This window comes from Nelusetta ayraudi, unplaced genomic scaffold, assembly GCF_046127955.1.
Source record: "Nelusetta ayraudi isolate G7.1 ecotype Tasmania unplaced genomic scaffold, CSIRO-AGI_Nayr_v1 ptg000011l, whole genome shotgun sequence".
Taxonomy (NCBI): domain Eukaryota; kingdom Metazoa; phylum Chordata; class Actinopteri; order Tetraodontiformes; family Monacanthidae; genus Nelusetta; species Nelusetta ayraudi.
The window spans coordinates 8,256,690-8,275,287 of NW_027466061.1; the positions used below are offsets into that span (position 1 = coordinate 8,256,690).

Genomic DNA, 18,598 nt, shown 5'->3' on the forward strand with positions numbered 1-18,598 from the left:
GGTGGGAGAATGGGAGGCAGCCTGTTTTGACAGTGGAGAGAAATATCTACCTCAACTGACTGACAGAAGCCTGTGAGCCAGCGCTCTGAAACTACAAGTGTTCTACTTGTCTAAAATCAACACAGACAAGTTTACAATTTGCTCTTTTTAGAAATGTGTGTCTATTTTTTTTCACCTATTTTTAAAACAACTTTGCCTTTTTAAAAATCTCTACATTGGTAGATTGTGACCCGCATCTCATATGACCTTTAATTGTCTTCTTTGGTTTACCTGCTATTGTTAACTAAGCCTGCGAGTGTCTATTCAAAAGTGATGCCCAGTGTTTATCTTTCACCTGTAGCCGCTGATGTTGTTTTTGTTGTTGTCTCCCTTTTTAGCCTTGTGATAGGGGTGGCAAAGCAGCCTTGCCTCCAACACTGAACCAGATAATTACAGTGTTGAATGCAGCTTGGTTGCACGAGCTTTTGTGGCCCATTCAGCGAGACGCTTATGCAAATCAAATTGTCGCGCAAATATGGCAACCCAAAATAGTACTTAAACTGAGCGAATTAAATGGCAATGGAAGCGTACTTGGCTCACAGATGGAAGGGGCGTCTCGCTCACATGCTTGGCTTGCTGGCTGCAGGGGTCCTGGGGCAAATAATCACGGCCAAGGAAAGTGCTCCATATTCTGTTGAATAACCTCTGCACTTTGAGACTGTTGAGGACAAAGCTGCTGGCGCCACGGCGTTGACTGTATTGAATATTGGCCCGCTGCTGCGTCATGCTCCGCGTTCTGAGGTGAAGCCAAAACAGCGGCAAGAGCACGTGGGTTGCAAAAGATATTTTTGTGATCTTGTGATCTTTAATAAAATTCACTGTCAAGGGAAGATGAAGACGATTGTGCTCACCAACAGCTGTTGATATGAAAACAGACTGGCCATATGTCTTCACAGACACTCTGGGAGTCGGGGTGTGTCCATCCACCGCTCCACATTGGGTTTTTTGGATTTAAAAAAAAAATCTTCAGACCATCAACACTTTTGAAATTGTAAAATTAGCCCGAGAGCTTATTATTTTTCTTTTTTAAAAGAATGTGGCCCAGACGAACAGATGGTTTGTAAAAGCAACATGAAACAAGAGGCAGTAAAAACCAGACTTGGCAAAACAAAGATCTGCTGAAAAGATTTAAAGCGACCATTAAACTGTAACTGACAAAGAGATTCTCTCTTAATCTCTTCTGTATTTTTTTAACTTTACTAACTCCGGTTGGTGTTCTGTTTGTGTCGTCGCATCTTTTTTTTGTTTTTGTTTTTTTTTTGGAGCGAAATGCTCTGCAACTCCTGAACACACCACAAAAATCCATTAATTTTCCCGTTGGCTGATTTTCTTGAAAAAAAATTGTCAGCAGTGACTGAAACTGTTGGTTCTCCTTTGCTCGAGTCCACACAGAGGTCCGGCCCGCTCGGCCATTAACGGGGCGTGCGTGTGTCTGTGTGTGTCTGTGTGTGTGTGTGTGTCTGTGTGTGTGTGTGTGTCTGTGTGTGTGTGTGTTTGGGAGGGGATGTGGAGGTGTGGGGGTGTTAGAAAGCCTGAGAAATTGTTAATCACCGCCGTCATTCGCATTCCGAATAGCCTCCACTTTGCTCGGTGGGACCTCGGTGTGAGCTGGAGACGGGGCATGGCCGGGGGAACGCAGAGGGAAGGAGGGCGGGGGACGGGGGTGAGGTGGACGGGGGAGGGGGGGGACCGGTGCTATTGGACCCGATGGTCTTTAATTAGAGGGAGAGCTTGGCAGGGACTGATGAAGGAGAAAGGGCTCTCAGGATGTGAGTCCAGGGTGAGAGAGTTCACACACAAAACGCTGGCTTTTCATCGCCGCATGACTCACTCGGCCCGTACGTGCGCGTGAGTGCGCGTGCACGTAAAGTTTGATGTATGCGTCGTCGCGGCCGTGCAGAGACGGACTTGTGGCGAAAGTGAGAAAATGTTGGTGCGGCTGCGCGCGTGCACACGTTCTCTCTCTCTCTCTCTCTCTCTCTCTCTCTCTCTCACTCTCTCCCTTGCACGCGCATACACACACACACACACACACACACCACGCACACACTTCTTACCTCACTGCTCAGGCATTTCGGCAAGAGAAAGTGGTGTGAAGAGAAAGAGCCGCTCTCACAGTGCGGCCATTCATGGGCCGGTGCGGGCTCCACTGTTCGCAGACAAAGACTCTCCAGCGGGGACCCAGACACACACTCACACAGAGAAAAGGGAGCAACAGAAGGAGGGTGGGGGGGTGGCGGGGGGAGTAGGGCGGTAAAGGTAACGAGGGGCGAGAAAGTGGAGCCCGGGAGGAACGGATGGAGGGATGGAGGGAAGGAGGGAAGGAGGGAGAGAGGAAAGGAGGGAGGGAGGGAGGGCTGGGCTGCATGGGAGAGGGTCTGCATGGCGGCTCCTATTCTCGCAGGAATGCAGGTGCGCCGTGCGCTGAAGCAAGTGTGGGTTTTTTGTTGGTTTTATTTCGTTTCTGGAATCCGACTAATTGCTTATTTCAATTCCTCCAGGCGGTCTCGTCCTGTCTCCCCGAGACGCTCTAATTTTTTACCTTTTAATCCCTGATTTCAAGGCTGATTTGGACAGACTTTTGCCGCGCGCTTTGCGGCACCTGCGCCTATTTTTCTCCTCCTCCCCTTCGCCGGCGAACTCCATTACTCTATGTGACTCCTCTCCCGGGGAAACAGACCCCCCTCCCAACCCAACCCCCCCTCCCCACTCCCCACCCGCCTTCGCACGGGCCAATCCCGTCCCGTCCCTCGCACGGCGCTCGGCTCCCTCCTGTACTAAGCCAGGCAGATTAAGCTCTTAGGATTCCATCAGAGTTTCTTTCACTCGGCCGTCCCGTCATTGCTCCCCTTGCATGGCCCCCTTCTCTTCGGGTAGCCTGGTTCACTGTGTCCTTAAACAACCCGGTGCGCATGTACAGGAAAGGGGCCCCAAAGTAGGGAGGCCCATCTCTAATCCTCGGTTCTGGAGAGACAGACTGAGAGAGACAGAGAGACGGACTCAAACAAGGAAAACTCGCCCACCACCTTTTCTAGTAAACATCTGGGGCCTAATAAACACATCAGTCAGCATCACTGATATTAATCTTAAGGGAGGGTTATGGCCAAACAGAAAATACACGGGCATGTAAAAGACAAACAATTGCTGATACTTATTTAGCTATGGTGACATTTCTGAAAATTCATTTTTTTCTTCTCACAGTCTTGTAATCATACGCTGACGCTGACGTCAATACCGTCAGTAATAAGAAAACAGGCTCCGGTCAATTAAGTGCTTGCAATGTTTTTTAGGATATTTCTTTATGCCGGAAGATTTGACTGAGTTCTATAGTTTTTCCTTTGATGTGTGGCAGAGAATTCAGGAGAAACAAGGTCCTCACATATTTGCTAACTGTGATGCGTCACAAAATGATGAAGCAAATAATTTCATCATAATTAAGCAATTGAAAACATTTTTATCCAGAACAATTTACTTCAGGATAATAAATCCAAATAGCAGCAATGTCAAAATATTATTAAATCAAGACCTTCCCTCAGCCTGTCTACCCCAAAGCATTAAGATGATGTTTGTAATTAGTAGTTAGTCACCTAAAGGTGAAAGTGTCGAGTCATGAAGCCCTGAAAGATATTATTTGAATAAACATTATTTTTCTGATCTGTGTTTTTGTTTTTGATTATTTTTAACTATAAAATATATTTACACATATATATATAAGCCACTGTCCGTCCCTTTCGAACGCTGACTGTGCATGAATGAACGGCTGTTAAATATGAGGATACTGCCGACCCAGTCGACACATGCCATTTGGCTTTATGATCCCTTTTGACCAGCGATCCCCTCAAATCCCCGGCGGCCGCCAGGCCACGACCTCGGCATCTGTCGGCTGCAGCGGCGGCCGGTTGTGGGGCGAGCTTTCTGTCCGAGTCACACCTAGACAGATGTCTCCGCAGCGATGCTGCCCTGCCTGCCACTCCCTGCCACTTACTGAGCCTTCGCGCTGCAAGATGAGTCATTAGACATCGATCCCCGCTCATTTGACTGCAACTTTCAGGGAATGATTTGGCGCTCGGACTTTAGAGGCTCCCTTTAAGGGCACGATTCGATCGGCGAGTCCACTCAAGCTCTGTGTCATTGTCTGAAGCTAAAGTCAAGTGTCTACATTTTTTTTGTTTTAACATCTTAGTAAGTGTCAAACTGTGTTTTTCCTTGTTGGTATGTAGAGCGGAGTGAAACAAGTGTCACAAGTGCATCTCTTACAAGGTGCCAGGAGGAGCATGGTGATTACCTCCTCTCTCTGTTTAACACTTTAATGCTGGTTTGTATGAGTTGCTTCACATTTAATTTTTTTTTTTTTCATTCTTTGTGGTTAAAAAAATGTGTTTGAAAAAAAAAATGTGCATGCTACATTTGACGTATAGAATTCAAATTCTCACTCAGGTTAAACACCAAAGGGCTGAAAGTGCCTTCTGGGTAGTTCCCGTTCTGCAGTGGTGCGTTACAGCATTTATAGGCCATAAACACAGCCGACCTCACAGGCACCATGTCTGTGTGATGCTACGCTTCGTTTGGTTTTGCATTTACAAAGACACAAGTTAGTCATGAAGAAATGTTAACTAAAAATGACTATTTTGGTGAGCTAGTACCTAAGACTGGAGGAAAAGTAACAGAATGACACAATGTCAACAAATCTGGGGTATTTCTCAGTTTTCATCAGTCATGCCTTTTTTTATTTCGTAAGTATAAAAATGATCAATTAAAAAAAATGTATTTGTCCTGCGTGTGGTTTGACTGGTGTCGGGTCTTGCTCTACTACATCTCATTTATATTTCATGCAACCTTGAAATGTGCGAGGTCGTCCCCTCGAAAGAAGCTGATCTGATCTTTTTGCCTTTTTGCTGGGAAAATAATCAATTGACGATATCTTAACATGATACAGTTTTATTTATTATCGGCGTATTCGCCGATAATAAATAAACGTTCCAGTCGTTATCGTCCAAAACGAGCCCCCTCGCGTTAACCCCCCAACTGTGTTTGTGTTGTTGGTCACCGCGCTAATGTGCCTTCTGTGTTAACGACGGGTTTATAAACGTACTTAACGGTAAGGAGATTGCTTATTTGGAGCCTATGCATTAGCGACGGCGAGCGCGGGATTGATTTGTTTGTGCGGCCGTGCATGGATGCGAGCCGACTCCTCTCTGTGTGTTCTAAAATCTTCTCTGCTGCAGACGGGTGAGGGGATGGGGGGTGTCGGGTTGGGCCGGGGTGGCCGGTCGGAGGAGGAGGTTTGGGGTGGGTGTGGGGGGGTGGTCGGTAGGCAGCGGACGTGGCGGCAGGCCAGAATCAATTGGCAGTGTAATGAGATGGCTCGGTGCCAGGTAACCATGGAGCTACCCCTCTTTGCCTCTCTGTCGGTGCAGAGTTTAAAATTAAACTGAATGAATGAGGGAAAGAGAGAGAGGGGGGGGGGATCAGGGAGGAGGGAGAGGGCAGGGAAATAAAGGTCTGAAATGGCAGGAGTGGAGGGCGGCAGAGAGAAAGGACTGGCGGGAGAGGAGAGGAGGGCCGCCGGCTCGTTCCCAACACTGCAGGCAAATTTAACTTGAGCCCTCATTTCAGGCGAGAGGCAGAGATGGAGGTGGTGGTGGTGGTGTGTGTGTGTGGGGGGGTGAACTCACAATGCACCCAGGATTTTCATACTCTACTAGAGTATTTTGGAAATACTGTCTCTCTGCCCCATCTGCATTTTGTTAGCGCCGCAGTGTCAGGAACAAGTACTCTCCAGCCGCGACAGAGAGCAGGTCGACCTCCTCAGGTTTTCTCCCCTCACGTCGGCCGCGCTCAGCCGCTTCTCTTCTTTCTGCGAGGCTGATGATGATGATGTCTGCTTTTTTTAGTTTGCCTGCAAATCTCTCTCTTTTCTCTTTTTTTCTTTTTTTTTCTTTACCTCCACCCAGACCCACCCCGAAGGACGACTCTCTTCCTTCTTTCACGGAAGATGTGTTAATAATGCAGATTTGGCTACTCTTTTGGAGTGATTAGTGCCAGTGGATAATGCGCATGAATGGAAATGAAGTAATTATTTGTGGTATTAGAGCTCGTCCCCTTGTCTGCAGCTTTTCCCTCACAGTAAACATCTTCCAAACAATTCTGACGGTGCTTCGAAATGCGCATCCAATTATGGATATGTGTTACAATGTGTTATAATACATGGAACGTGTCTTCAGAGGTTCTCTGAATAAAAATGTGTCTCCTTCGTGGTGCATCCTGTGTGGGATGGAGTCTGTTGTTTCATCGATAGAAGATGTTATTCCACCCCCCACTCCCCCACACCACCCCAAGGAAAAAAAAACAGATACCGTCTCCTGAGCAGAAAAGCAAGCAGAGTTTTTATCTCCAAAGATTTGGCCGTCTTTTGAGTTGGAGCCAGCGTCTGCACTGAAACTGGCCAGAAGGCACAAACAGGGCAGAGGGAGCCACATATCACGGACGTGGCTCCCTTCAGCCAGGTCTGTGGCTGGAGTTTGTTTTGGAATGTTTTTCCAGCGGCTGATGGTGGCTATAAATGTTAAGCAGAGCTGAACATACAGGTGTGTGTGTGTGTGTGTGTGTGTGTGTGTGTGTGTGTGTGTGTGTGTGTGTGTGTGTGTGTGTGTGTGTGTGTGTGTGTGTGCGTGCGTGCGTGCGTGTGTGCTGGATTGCCCATTATCCTGACATGACCTCTGCACCGGAGTGGTTTTTATTAGTTTGCTGGGTGAAATATAAAGCACAATTGTGCAACAGTGGAATTTCAACAAATCCACTTGCCCTTGGCAGTACAATGCGTTTAAATAGTTGATGCACTTTATGCTTTCGTTAGAGAGTTTCATTTTGAGTCTGGACGTTTTACCTCTTCCCCACAGTGCACCCCCAGATACAATTCTGACTTCCTTTTTTTTTTTTTTTACTTCAGAGTTTTAGTAACTACCCTTTTTGTGAGGCGAACACCTCTCATGTCTGTATATAGTGATTTGCTGTTCTTTTCATATTCTCCAGCGTGCCCCGAGCACTACACACACCAGTTCACGCGCTCCGCTTGTACGTGCTGAAAATACACTGGTGCAAAGTTGAAAAACGCATTGAATGTTAATCAGGAATCATCAGAGTACTTTATGTACCTTTGTGAATTTAATCTAAAAGCAATCAAAAATAACTTTGTGCTAAATAATGAGGAATCCAACCTCGCAGTGATGATGTTCACGCAGGTTATTTTACATGCACAAGCAATTTTTCAGTGTGAAATCGCTACTTGTAGTCAGGTTAATGATCGGAACAGTTCCTCCCTCCGCTGTCAGTAAAAGCAGCGGGCCTCGTGACCTGTGATAAATGCTCGGGCACTCGATGCTGAAATGGCCCAGACTTGGAGAGTTTGGAGTACACGTTCTGTGTGTGTGTGTGTGTGTGTGTGTGTGTGTGTGTGTGTGTGTGTGTGTGTGTGTGTGTGTTGTGTGTGTGTGAGAGAGAGAGAGAGTGGGTGAGAGAGAGACGAGACGTTGGGCCAAGATGTCTGTGGTGTGGATTAATGGGGAGGACTGGAGAAAGGGTGCCGCAGTCGTGCGTGAGCAGAATATTTGAAGGGGAAAAGCGAGAGGAGGCAACAGTGAGGGACAAGCAACTGCAAGAGTTGTGTCTGATAAAAAGGACGATAGGAACGGACGGAGTATCCACCACTCTCATGTCTGAGTCTGGATGTCGGCAATAGTGTAGTTAAAATACATATGTGTATATATTTACATATATATATGTATATATATATGTATATATATATATATATATATATATGTGTGTATATACATATACACATATGTGCGTGGAATGTACTTCGAAAATAAGCGAGGCTGCAGTGTTGTTCATTTTCAGCCTCTTGGGTGCATAAATAATTCTGGTAATTTCCTCTCAAATGGTAACTGAGCTTCTTTCTGTTCTACTCTCAAACTCGCCATCACCTGAGAGCTGAACTCACTTCTCCTTCCGTGATTTACAAACTTCATTTATTTTTCTGCTCCTTTTAAGCTCATGTTTTTTTGATGTCTGTTTGGGCAGGAAACACTTTGCCAGACAAAGTGTCCCATTAGATTTTCATAAAAAAAGTAATGAATGTGTATCATTCAAACTGGATCTCAGTAGGATGAGAACTGTTACTTGTGGCTCTTTTCAAAGGAGGATATTTATTCATGAACCAACAGCAAATTACTTTTTTTCTTAATTCTTTACCCAGATTGAAAACCAGTGAAGCGTGTATTTACATGACATTAGACTTCATATCGTGGTCACAAGCACGAGCTTTTATGCCTCTGGTGTTGCCACACGGAGCGATTTTAATACTGTGACTGTGCTTTTAAGTTGCTTCTTAAGTTGCTCTGATAATACAGCCAACTGGCCGAGTTGTGGGCGTTTATCTCCTGCTTTGACTGGACTATTCAAACCATTAAAGTCAGCCATTTGCCGTATCTGCCCACTGGGATGATGCATTTTTATAATGGACTGTGGTTTTCTTTAAAATGCCAAGGGACAAGTCACACACATCTCAAAGAGAAGAATTATGGGATGCGCCTGTGCTGCGGAAAGCACCAAATCACCAGAACTAGTGACTGGTCTGACTGGTCTTAAATGTGACGGTAAAGATTGTTGTTGTTGAACTTCCTGTTAGAGGAGGATGGAGAGGAGGGGCATCTCTGACTCATCTATGAATCAGTGTTCTAAATACAAACTGAGAACAGAGAAACTGTGTAATTAGAAGTTACGAGTTCAGCTGAAGTGAGTTAAATTTATTCCTGTGGTTTGTTAACTGGACATTGACCTTAGCCTAAGAAAGGATGCCAAATTTACATGCCAACTAAGAGGTGCAGCATTTTGTTTGCATGTATCCATCAGGTTCTGACCAGTTAGGACTCCCGTAGTTTGTCATATTTGTTCATCCTGAATATATTCAGGGTCAAATATTGTCTGAGGAGACCAGGGCGTGTTGACAGGAATCTTTTAAGGCCATTTAATGAAAAAAAAGAGAAGAAAAAACAAGGCCTGTTGTATATGAGTCATCGAAGATTGCTTGAAAAGGTCATCCTGTGTCAATATAAAGGAGTATTCCTGGCATTGCTCGCACCCCAGATGAAAAAGCGTATTGGGATTTTTCAAAATGCAGTCATTCTTTTATATGGGTGGCTCCCCGTTGCAAAATGTGGGACAGAATCAGAGCGAAAAGACCTCCCACACAGATGGGAGGAGTCAGTGTTTCTCCCCTGGTGACTGTGCAGTAATGAATCTTTCACTAGAACTCTTGTAATTCACAAAGACATATTAGTTCATTTACTGAGAAAGGAGGGAAGGCGGGAAATAATTGTTTCTTAATAGAAAGTTCTGTCTTACTGACTGATGTGAGGCCGTGGCCAAAGCTTCTGTAGGCTCAAGATGGATGATAATGAGGCCACATAATTGGAGATAATGGTAAACAGAACAGGAATACCAAACACTTTAGTGTGGTGGGACTAATATTATCCATGCACAAATTCTTCTGCTTCAGCCTCGTAGAAACGCTTGGCTTTAAAGGTAATTCCTAATTCCTGAAGGAATATTTTGACATTGAACTCTGCAGAAAAGACAAAAGTTCATCCTTCACTTGCTTATTTTAGTTTTTTTTTTTAAATGTGTGCCACACTATTTTTTGAGACCCACCCTCTGTGATGTCACAAAGGGCCATGCGTCTCTCCCAAGTCGTGTATTACTGCTAACAGGTGTTTGTTCCGCCCTCTGAGAAAATCACCTGACGTCTGCCTTGTTTTGCCCCTGTGAAGTCACATTATAGCATCAGTTTTAGCAGGAAGCATTGTGGTGAAGGCTGTGAACAAAGAGCTGGATATGCTGTTTTCTGGAGATCTTCAGGGTTTGCTTTTTGTTTGTTTGGTTGTTGTTGTTTTTTTGATAATTAACAGTGTCAGGCAGCTCCACTGGAGTCCAGGGCGAAAAATAAAGGCCTGAAAATTGGTATAAAATGGAACTATTAATGGCCAATGATTAAAATCGCGCTGATGAATGATAAACAAAAAATGTCATTTATAACAGCACTCACAAATTCCTTGCAAAGCAATTATTAATTAAAAGCTTGTGTTTTAGGAGAGGGATAGACTTTCAGAAGAGAAATGAAATATTCAACCAAATCCTTAATTTTTTATCCGCCGCACTACACCGAGCCGATATCAAGGTTTGTGGAGTTTGTCCCTCGTGGATCGGCACACTTTGTCCTCCCGACTTCCCCCAGACTGCCAGTGTGCCTGGAAGGGGTTACCTTGAAGCAGGGGTGGGGCTCGGCCCATGTGGCTCCCACTGTGTTGTGCAGCCGTCTGTTTTGGAGAGGTCCTTTTCTTGCGTCGGCACTGTGACAGGGCTTCTTGGCAATATCCTGAAAGTCAAATGTGTTCATTTAGATTCAAGTGGTGACCGTGGAGCTGACAGCAGCCCCATTGGCATGCTGTGGCAAAACTAGTTTATCGGTGCATTTATCACTCTTAAATTACACCCCACCGCCACCACCACCCTTTTTCTTTTATTATTCAAAAGGTGGCGGAAGGCGTACGCCGCAGTCTTTTTCTCTTCTGCTAAAAACTGAGTGATTATAATCCATAGTGTAGGTGAAATGTGTCATAGCGGGTCTCCTTATGCAGATGAAGTGCGTGTCATTATATCTCCCTCGAGGACCCTCCAGTAGTGCAGCTGCATACTTGTGAATATCGTCTTACTGCACAACAGCTGCTTCAAAAATTTCAAATAATGCCAGCGTGTTAGCGCAGGTTAGCCCAACAGCAGGTTAATTGCTCTGATGAGAGATTCAAATATTTTGGACAAGAGAATCGTTTTTGTGTACGAAAGAGAGTGAAACCCCGTACGCCCCCGTGTCCACTGCATCATCATGTGTTTCACTGCTAAAATAAAAATAAAAATAAATTTCCCCCAACAAAGTAAACAGCTAGGATGTGTTTCTAATAAAACTGTGGACTTCCATAAACTGATACACGCATGTGCATGTGCGCACTGTTTGTTTATCAATCAGGAAGTTGTGTAAACAATAAAACAGTTCTGAGCTGTTGTTGGTTTTATTGCCAAATTCATCTCTAAAATTGCTGTTGGTCTTCACAGTGATTGGCAGCTGCAGGCACCTGCTGTGATCTTAGTGCTCTCTGAGTGCTCTTTGTGCTCTCGTGGTTTTTTTTAATCCATTCATCCCGACTGCATACGCACCCAGCTCCAGTCACTATGTGGCATTTATAGCGATTCATCTCTTGTCCTAGCATGAGATGCCGAAGACATTTAGCTAAAAGTTGCAGCGGTGAGTCAGATGACAAGAGACAAACGGCTCACAGTGAACCGCATCAGCCCTCCTTCACTTACAGCGGCGGCTCTCCCCCTGCACGGTGGCCCGAGCCCAGATCCTGCCGGACTGACAACACAGCTGTACGCCATTTGTCTGGCCGGGGAGACGGCTCATGGGACAAAGGGCATTAGGCGTGAGGACGAGTGGGAAACGTGGGGAGTCGATGCTGGCTGAGTCGCCCAGCCCTCCCCTGAGCGGGGACGGAGAGCAGCGCTCTTCCTCGCTGCTCGTAGCCGCTATCCCCCGGCCCTCAGCCATTTTGGAGAGAGGGGGGGAAAAAGTAGCTGCTTTCTCTCTCCCTCTCTCACTACGTGGCAAAGCTTTGGGAAGGCTTCGGCTGCCGTGTTTGAGGCGGCGGAGGAGAATCGTTTTGCAAGCTCGCGTTTGGAAGATAACGTGTTTGCAAAGAGAGAGAGAGAGAGAGAGAGAGAGAGAGAAAATTCTGACGCGAAAGCGAGCTTCTTCCGTCCTGACTTTTTTTGGTGATTTTTTTTTTTTTGCGTTTCTTTTAATGCCGCTTGCTAAGCCTTTTTTTTTTTTTTTTTTTAAGCACTTTGACTCACGCTGGGTCCCTTTTCTTCAGCAACTCGTGCTGCAGGTTGCTTGACCGTTCCTCCTCTCCCCCCCACCCCCACCCCAGTCTTTTTAAGTTATGTCTTTTCTCATCTCTCAATTTGATTTTATGCAACAGAGTGTAAGACAAAGGGATATGTCCAAAAATTTTGGCAACACTGAGAGGAGGCAGAGCTACAGCCAAGGATCCTGCTGGGATCCAAAAAAGCAAAGGCAGAATGAAGCACCAAAAAAAAAAGAAAAACGAAAGAAAGAAAACACCACCCTTCCCTTTGCTTGGTCACAAATTCCACTTTTTCTGTAGCCAGCCCTGTGCTGCGACTCCTCCTCAACCACATCTTACCACAGTCAACCTTTTGCCTCTCTCTCTTGCCGTACCTTTTTTTTTTTTTTTTTTTCTTTTTTTTTGTTTAAGGCGATTTGAGGTTTTAAACCCCGGAAAATGGGCACTGGACAATGGGTTAGGAAGGCGAAACGCAAGACAACCAGGGGATGTTTTTCCACTTTTACTTTGCATTAGAATTTTTTTCTAACCCTCAATTTCGCCATTGATTATTGCTCTTCTTGTATTTTTTTTTCTTTTTTACACGTTTTTAAAGTGTGCTCGGATAACCACGTGTTTGTAAGTGTGGGGTTTCAGAACCGCGTGCCTCTCCGCTGCTACAGATTTTCAGCATTTTTCGTTTCTGCGTGTTTTTCATGATTTGTGTATTTGCTTTTGTAGGTTTCTGGATTTATGCTGAAGCGCCGGCCTGCTGTGCGACTGAAGCCTCCATCTGATTCCCAGGAGTGGCTGACCATCACTTTGAATCGGTGACCTTCTGGTATGTTGGAGACTCTCTTATTTCATTGTGTGGGTGTACTTTCTCATGGGTACCACACGAGGCGTACCTGCCAGGTACAGCAGGATCATATTTTACAACCAACTGTGGTTAATTAACATAGAAGAAAAAAATTTAATGAACAAGGATTCTGTTCTGTTTTGAACACATATGCAATTTGTTATTCAAACAAGGTTGCAGGTTTTTATTGTTGTTCTTTCTGGAGAAAAAAAAATGCTAAGCGACGGATGTCCAACTGTATGTGCAAACACTTTTTTTTTATGAAAATAGAAGAATTTATTGTTAAATAAGATTTGATATTTCAGAATAGACTCGGCCGCCTGACGGACACTTCATACGCGAGTATTTTATTTCATTTTATTTATTTTAAATTTTTGCGCTGCGGAAAAAAATACTTTCTGTCTCTTTAACTACACGTTGAATAGATTTTCAGAGGGGATGGCAGGCAATGGTTTAAAAAATAAATATTCCTGTTACTCAGTGGGTCAAAGGAACACGTTGGTGTGGAAGTCATATGCTCTGGCCTGCTCAGTGTACCAAGGGTCACGTTCAACTTCTCCTCTACAAGATACACACAGAAGAAATGAAGTCCTGTACGTACTACTTGCAGGAGTTATTTCATAAAAGACATGGGAAGATGTTTTTTTTTTTTTTATCGTGATCACATGATGATTAATTTTGAGAAAATGCTCATTTTTGCAACAGCTTTACTGTTTTTCTGCGACGATAAGACAAACTGTGAAATCCTTGTACATCCAACAGACTTTATTTGACGCAGATTTACAAAATGGTCAACATCTCTGTGTCCATAATCTCCCCGGTTTTGAGTGTTATAGAAATGTGATGTAGAAGGTGGCAGACTTGCTGTCCGGCTCTTGCATGGCCACCGCCTCATGCCAGCTGCCACAAACCCGTAGATCCGAACTTGTGGTGACTGGCTGCACAAGCTCGTATCTATAGGTATGTGTCTCCCTGGCCAACACTGCACGTGACCTGAGAGAAAATCAAACTAGCTTGATTTAATGTTATTAGGGTGGGGTTTGACTCGATAATTCAAAAGGATGAAATTGTCAGACTTGATTATAGAATGAATACACTCTCTCCCCCGGCTCAACCCACGTGTTCACTTCATACAGGGTGACCCCACCCAAAGGAGGCGGCTCAGACTGTATGGCCATGTTACAGTATTTCAGAAATAGGCCAGTGGATCAGTGCTGCCCGGACTGCAGTATAATAACCTCTGGCCGCGTACCATTCTGGAATAACACTTGTTTCGCTGTGTTTGCAAGGAACGGACATTTTGCGGAAGCTAATTGAGCGCGACAACTTTTTTTGGTTTTTGAAATAGTAGAAACGGTTCTTGGATTCTTTTTTTTTTCGCGATGGATTTGCTCCAGTGTTCCGCAGGTTGAGGTAGTAGGTTGTATAGTTGAGAGTGACACCACAGGAGATAACTGTACAGCCTCCTAGCTTTCCCTGAGGATGCACTGCACACTCCAGACACTGACGCATCCATTTTTTTTTTTTTGACACATTTTTAGACTCCTCACACTGGTGTTGATTATTTAGACGCAAATACATTGCTTAAAATAGCAGTTTCCACATTTTTAATATAAAGTATTTTAAATGTCCTTGCTCCGTTTTCAATCGCAATTCGTTTTTTTTCCCAGCATGTACTGAGACGTGCGGAAATGAACCAAAAAAATGGAAGCATTGCAACATTTGCAATGCTTCCATTTTTTTCTTACGTCATTTTTATGAAGATCAATTAAATAAAGGCCAAAAAAAAAAAGAAAGACTTGGGAGACGAGAAACAACATGCTGCACGCTGTGAAGTCTGTGTGGGGGAATGAAAACAGACGTGACAGTGAAGGGAAACACCACACAGCCGCAGGGGAACGAAGAACGAAGAGGACGAAGCTAATAGCTGCCAAAGATGTACAGAGTTCAGTTTCCCCTTTGGCCAAAAAAAAAACATACACTGCATTTCCTCCGTGCAGCGGTGTGGCACAGACTGCTGCTGTGATCAAACGGGCCAGACGCAACTTTCGCTGCTGCGGGTCCAGAAAAGCCACAAACCACAGAAAGAAAATCATCCGTGTCCCTGACGGCAACTTAAACGCGCTGATATGTTTGAATTGAGACGCGATTGAATGAATCTGTGGAACAATATGGCTCTCCGCTGCTCTTCAGGACAACTCCCGGCTGTGGGTTGTTTTCATCGCGGACGGCGATTAAACAGTCGGGAAAGGCCTTTAGAATGTGCTCGAACGTGAGCGGTGTGCTGCCGAGTGAGCGGGATGTGTCGGCCGCAGACGCGTCTGTGTTTGTGGCGTGATAAAGGGATTCTTTATGCAGTTGTGAGCGGTAAATAAAGTGTGGGCACAGCCCTGCGAAGGAGGGGTGGTTTCCCCGTAGTACAGTGCGGCGCTGTGCGCAGATATGTAAAGCGCCCGAGTGGCCGGATGATGAAAGGCTGTTTTCACTTAAACTCTCTGCTCTCTGTCCCAAGGCCACTGGGTTCGACGGAGGTGGAGTAAGGAGCTCCGCGGGCCAGAATAAAGCGAGGGGCCCTCGGTGTGGGGCGGCTTCTGCTGCCTGAAAGAGGGAGTCGGTTACAGTAGACTCAGGATTCCTTTGACTTCTCTCAATTTTTTTTTTTTCTGTCCTGGTATGAGGAGGAAGGGGAAAAATTGACTTGTTTATCCGTGTCAGAAATGTTCTGCCGTGCTCCTTTGTAGTCTGTTACGTACGGTGTGCAGCGGGAGGCACAGCGGAGCTCTTCCCCGGTGACCCCCGAACGCACTCACTGACACACACACACACACACACACACACACACACACACACACACACACACACGCACACACCACACACACACACTCCACCCTCCTTTTAGAATTTAAGTGCAGGTTTTAGTCTTCATTAAAAATGCCTATAAATAGTGCCGTTCAGCTGTGCTGATGTTGGTTGAACGTGTGGCCGAGGTCTCGAGGTGACGCTGCTGCTGGAGAGGAAGAGGAGGAGGAGGAGGAGGAGGAGGAGGGGAGTGGGTTAAAGAGAAAAGGCACTTTATAAAGCCGTGATCGGAACAGCGGAGGCGCCGCATGTGATGTCGTTGGCACACCGCAGCATGTGATGTTAGCCATGAGCCAGTGATGAAATTAGAGAAATTGAAGAGTAAATCTTGGATCTCAGTCAGACACAAAAGAGGAGGAATTGACCGGCAGTTCAGTCGTTGTTGTTGTTTTTGTTTTTTAAGCATCTTCAAATCAAACCAGGAGAGGGAGAAGATGATCGTTTGGGACCGCACAGATGTGTGTGTGTGTGTGTGTGTGTGTGTGTGTGTGTGTGTGTGTGTGTGTGTGTGTGTGTGTGTGTGTGTGTGTGTGTGTGTCACTGTGTCACTGATGGCAGACTCCTGCAGGCCGTCCGTCAGAGGAGCCCTGCTGCCGGAGTCTCTCCTTGTCTTTGTCCTTGTCTTGTCGTCCTGCACTCTCTATCGTGTCTCCTGTCGGGTTTTACTGCCAGTTTTGCGGCGGGAATATTGATAAAATACAAATTTAGCTCCCAACTCGCCATCCTGTCCTTTACTGGTTCACGACCTTGAGCTCTTTCTCCCTCTTTGACTCTTGTTTCTGCCTTCTTTTGTTTTTCTTGTATTTTGGTTGTTTTGTAGAAACCTGGTAATACTATACTATTATTAATTTTATCCAAAAAAAAGGAAAAAGAAAAGGTCAAAAGTAGACCTCTGACCGTATAACCCAAAAGACTTCCCTCGACTCAGATATTTATTTATTTTCAAAACATATAGGGCAGTCTAGAGAAAACTGTATTCATTTAGTGTGAATTTAGACATTTCTTTTAATGGAGCCAATTGGATTTTCTCTTCTTCTTTACATTGACTATACTGTACTTGTTGTAACTTCTGAAAATATAAGCGCCTGGACGAGAGAGTTGATGGGCTCTTGTTCCTTGAAAAAGTGTCTAAAGCATTTTGGTTTTTCAATCTGAGCAGAGGAATATCAGCCCAATATTGGCCTTTTACTTTTTCAATCTATATTTTCCATTCTCTTTTGCACTGTAAGTGTATGTATGTTGGTATGTATGTATTGATGCTGGCTGTTGTGCAAATTCACTTTTCAACATCTTAACAAACTTTTTTTATGATTAAACTGTGCTTTCCATTAACAACAATAAAGGATTCTCATTTTTTCCCCTTCTATTACCAGACTGGTCATAGAATAGAACATTGGGAATGGGCTCAGCTCATAAATAGAAGTTTTATTTGGGTATTATTGGTATTAAAAATCCAACTTCATTTTTTTGTCCAGTACCATGACATGGATTTTAAAGAGATTGAAAAGTTTTGCATCAGCTGTTTTGTCTAATCTTGTCAAGCAGTTTCCTCTATTCTACTATTTTGAAGAAAAAAAATACATGAGTTGTCCTGGACTTTTCTGCTCCTACTTGAGGTTAAATGCATCTAACTCAGTCTCCTCAACGCTGGAATAAGAGAAATACTGTTGAAACACAATATAAATACAGCAAGTCAACACTCTTCTTCAGCAACACAACAGGAATCATGTTTCCTGCAATTGGTAGCATTCTGTATTTGTTTAGATTTGTTTTTCCCAGTAAGTCGTGTTTCAGTTTGTGGTCATTTGGAGGCATTAGAGAGGCTTTATCGGCTCATTTTAACATCACAAAAACAAAAGTTCCAAGGGTCTAAAACTCCCAGCCCTTTGTATTCAATGAGGATTATGATGTCCAGAAGTATTTGTCTGTATTAATAAAATAATAAATGTAGGCCCGAAGAAGTAGTTCAAGAATACAGTCTTTGGTTTGAAAGGAAAGTATCTGCAAAGTATTATGTCTAAATATTTAGATTTAGAATTTTAGTTGAAGTTCAAGTGGCGCCTTGTCCAAGGTGTCACCCTGCCTTCACCCTATGACAGTTGGGATAGGCTCCAGCCCATAACCCTGAGCTCAGGAAGAAGCGGGTATTGAAAATGGATATATAGATAGATAGATAGATAGATAGATAGATAGATAGATATTAGCTTCTCCTAATGGGTTAAAACAGGCAAATGAAGGCGTCGCCTTGATATGTCCCATTCCGTGGACAAACCTCTGGGTTTCAGATACATGATGCCTACCCTTGCGAGAGAAACTCTGTTACTGTTCAATGTGTCCACCTGCCAGTCAGTGAATGTGAAAGGCCCGTGTTGGATGCGGCAGTAAGAAAGTTTGAGCAGATCTCCCCACTTCTAAACTCTCTGTAGACTCCGGCAGAATCTGGATCTAGATATTCTTGGTATGTCAGTCCAGAGTGTTGAAGTCAAGCGACGTTAATTGTCATCGTCAGGTACAACATCACTCACCTCTGGCAGTCTCCACCAGCAGGGTGTCAGTTTGGAAGTCAAGTGTGCCCGCACTCAAACGGTTAGGTGAGCTGGAGATGTATGTAAGCTATCATCAGAGTTGAAACAAAGGCTCTGGTGAGGAGAGGTGGAAATGATGAACGTTGATGATGGAAAACGCCTCAATACGATATTTTTCCAAAAAGATATTCGCTCAACTAATATCTAATATCTTGTGAACATGAAACTGGACACAAATTTAGTTTGTCTTGCTGCCTTCTGAGTCTTCTGATAATCCCACCAAACAGATCAACATATGCTACTTTTTCCTCTCTCTCTTTTTTTCATTTCTTTTTTTTTTTTTTTTTTTAATACAACAC

General features: G+C 44.5%; 1 long non-coding RNA gene across 1 annotated transcript; it reads left to right on the forward strand.

Moving 5' to 3' along the window:
• Nucleotides 1-11,475: 11,475 nt before the first annotated feature.
• LOC142884682 (uncharacterized) lies at nucleotides 11,476-15,923 on the forward strand. Its single transcript, XR_012926194.1, has 3 exons — nucleotides 11,476-12,635; nucleotides 12,738-12,837; nucleotides 15,368-15,923. It is a non-coding gene; the product is annotated as an uncharacterized LOC142884682 (long non-coding RNA).
• Nucleotides 15,924-18,598: the final 2,675 nt, after the last annotated feature.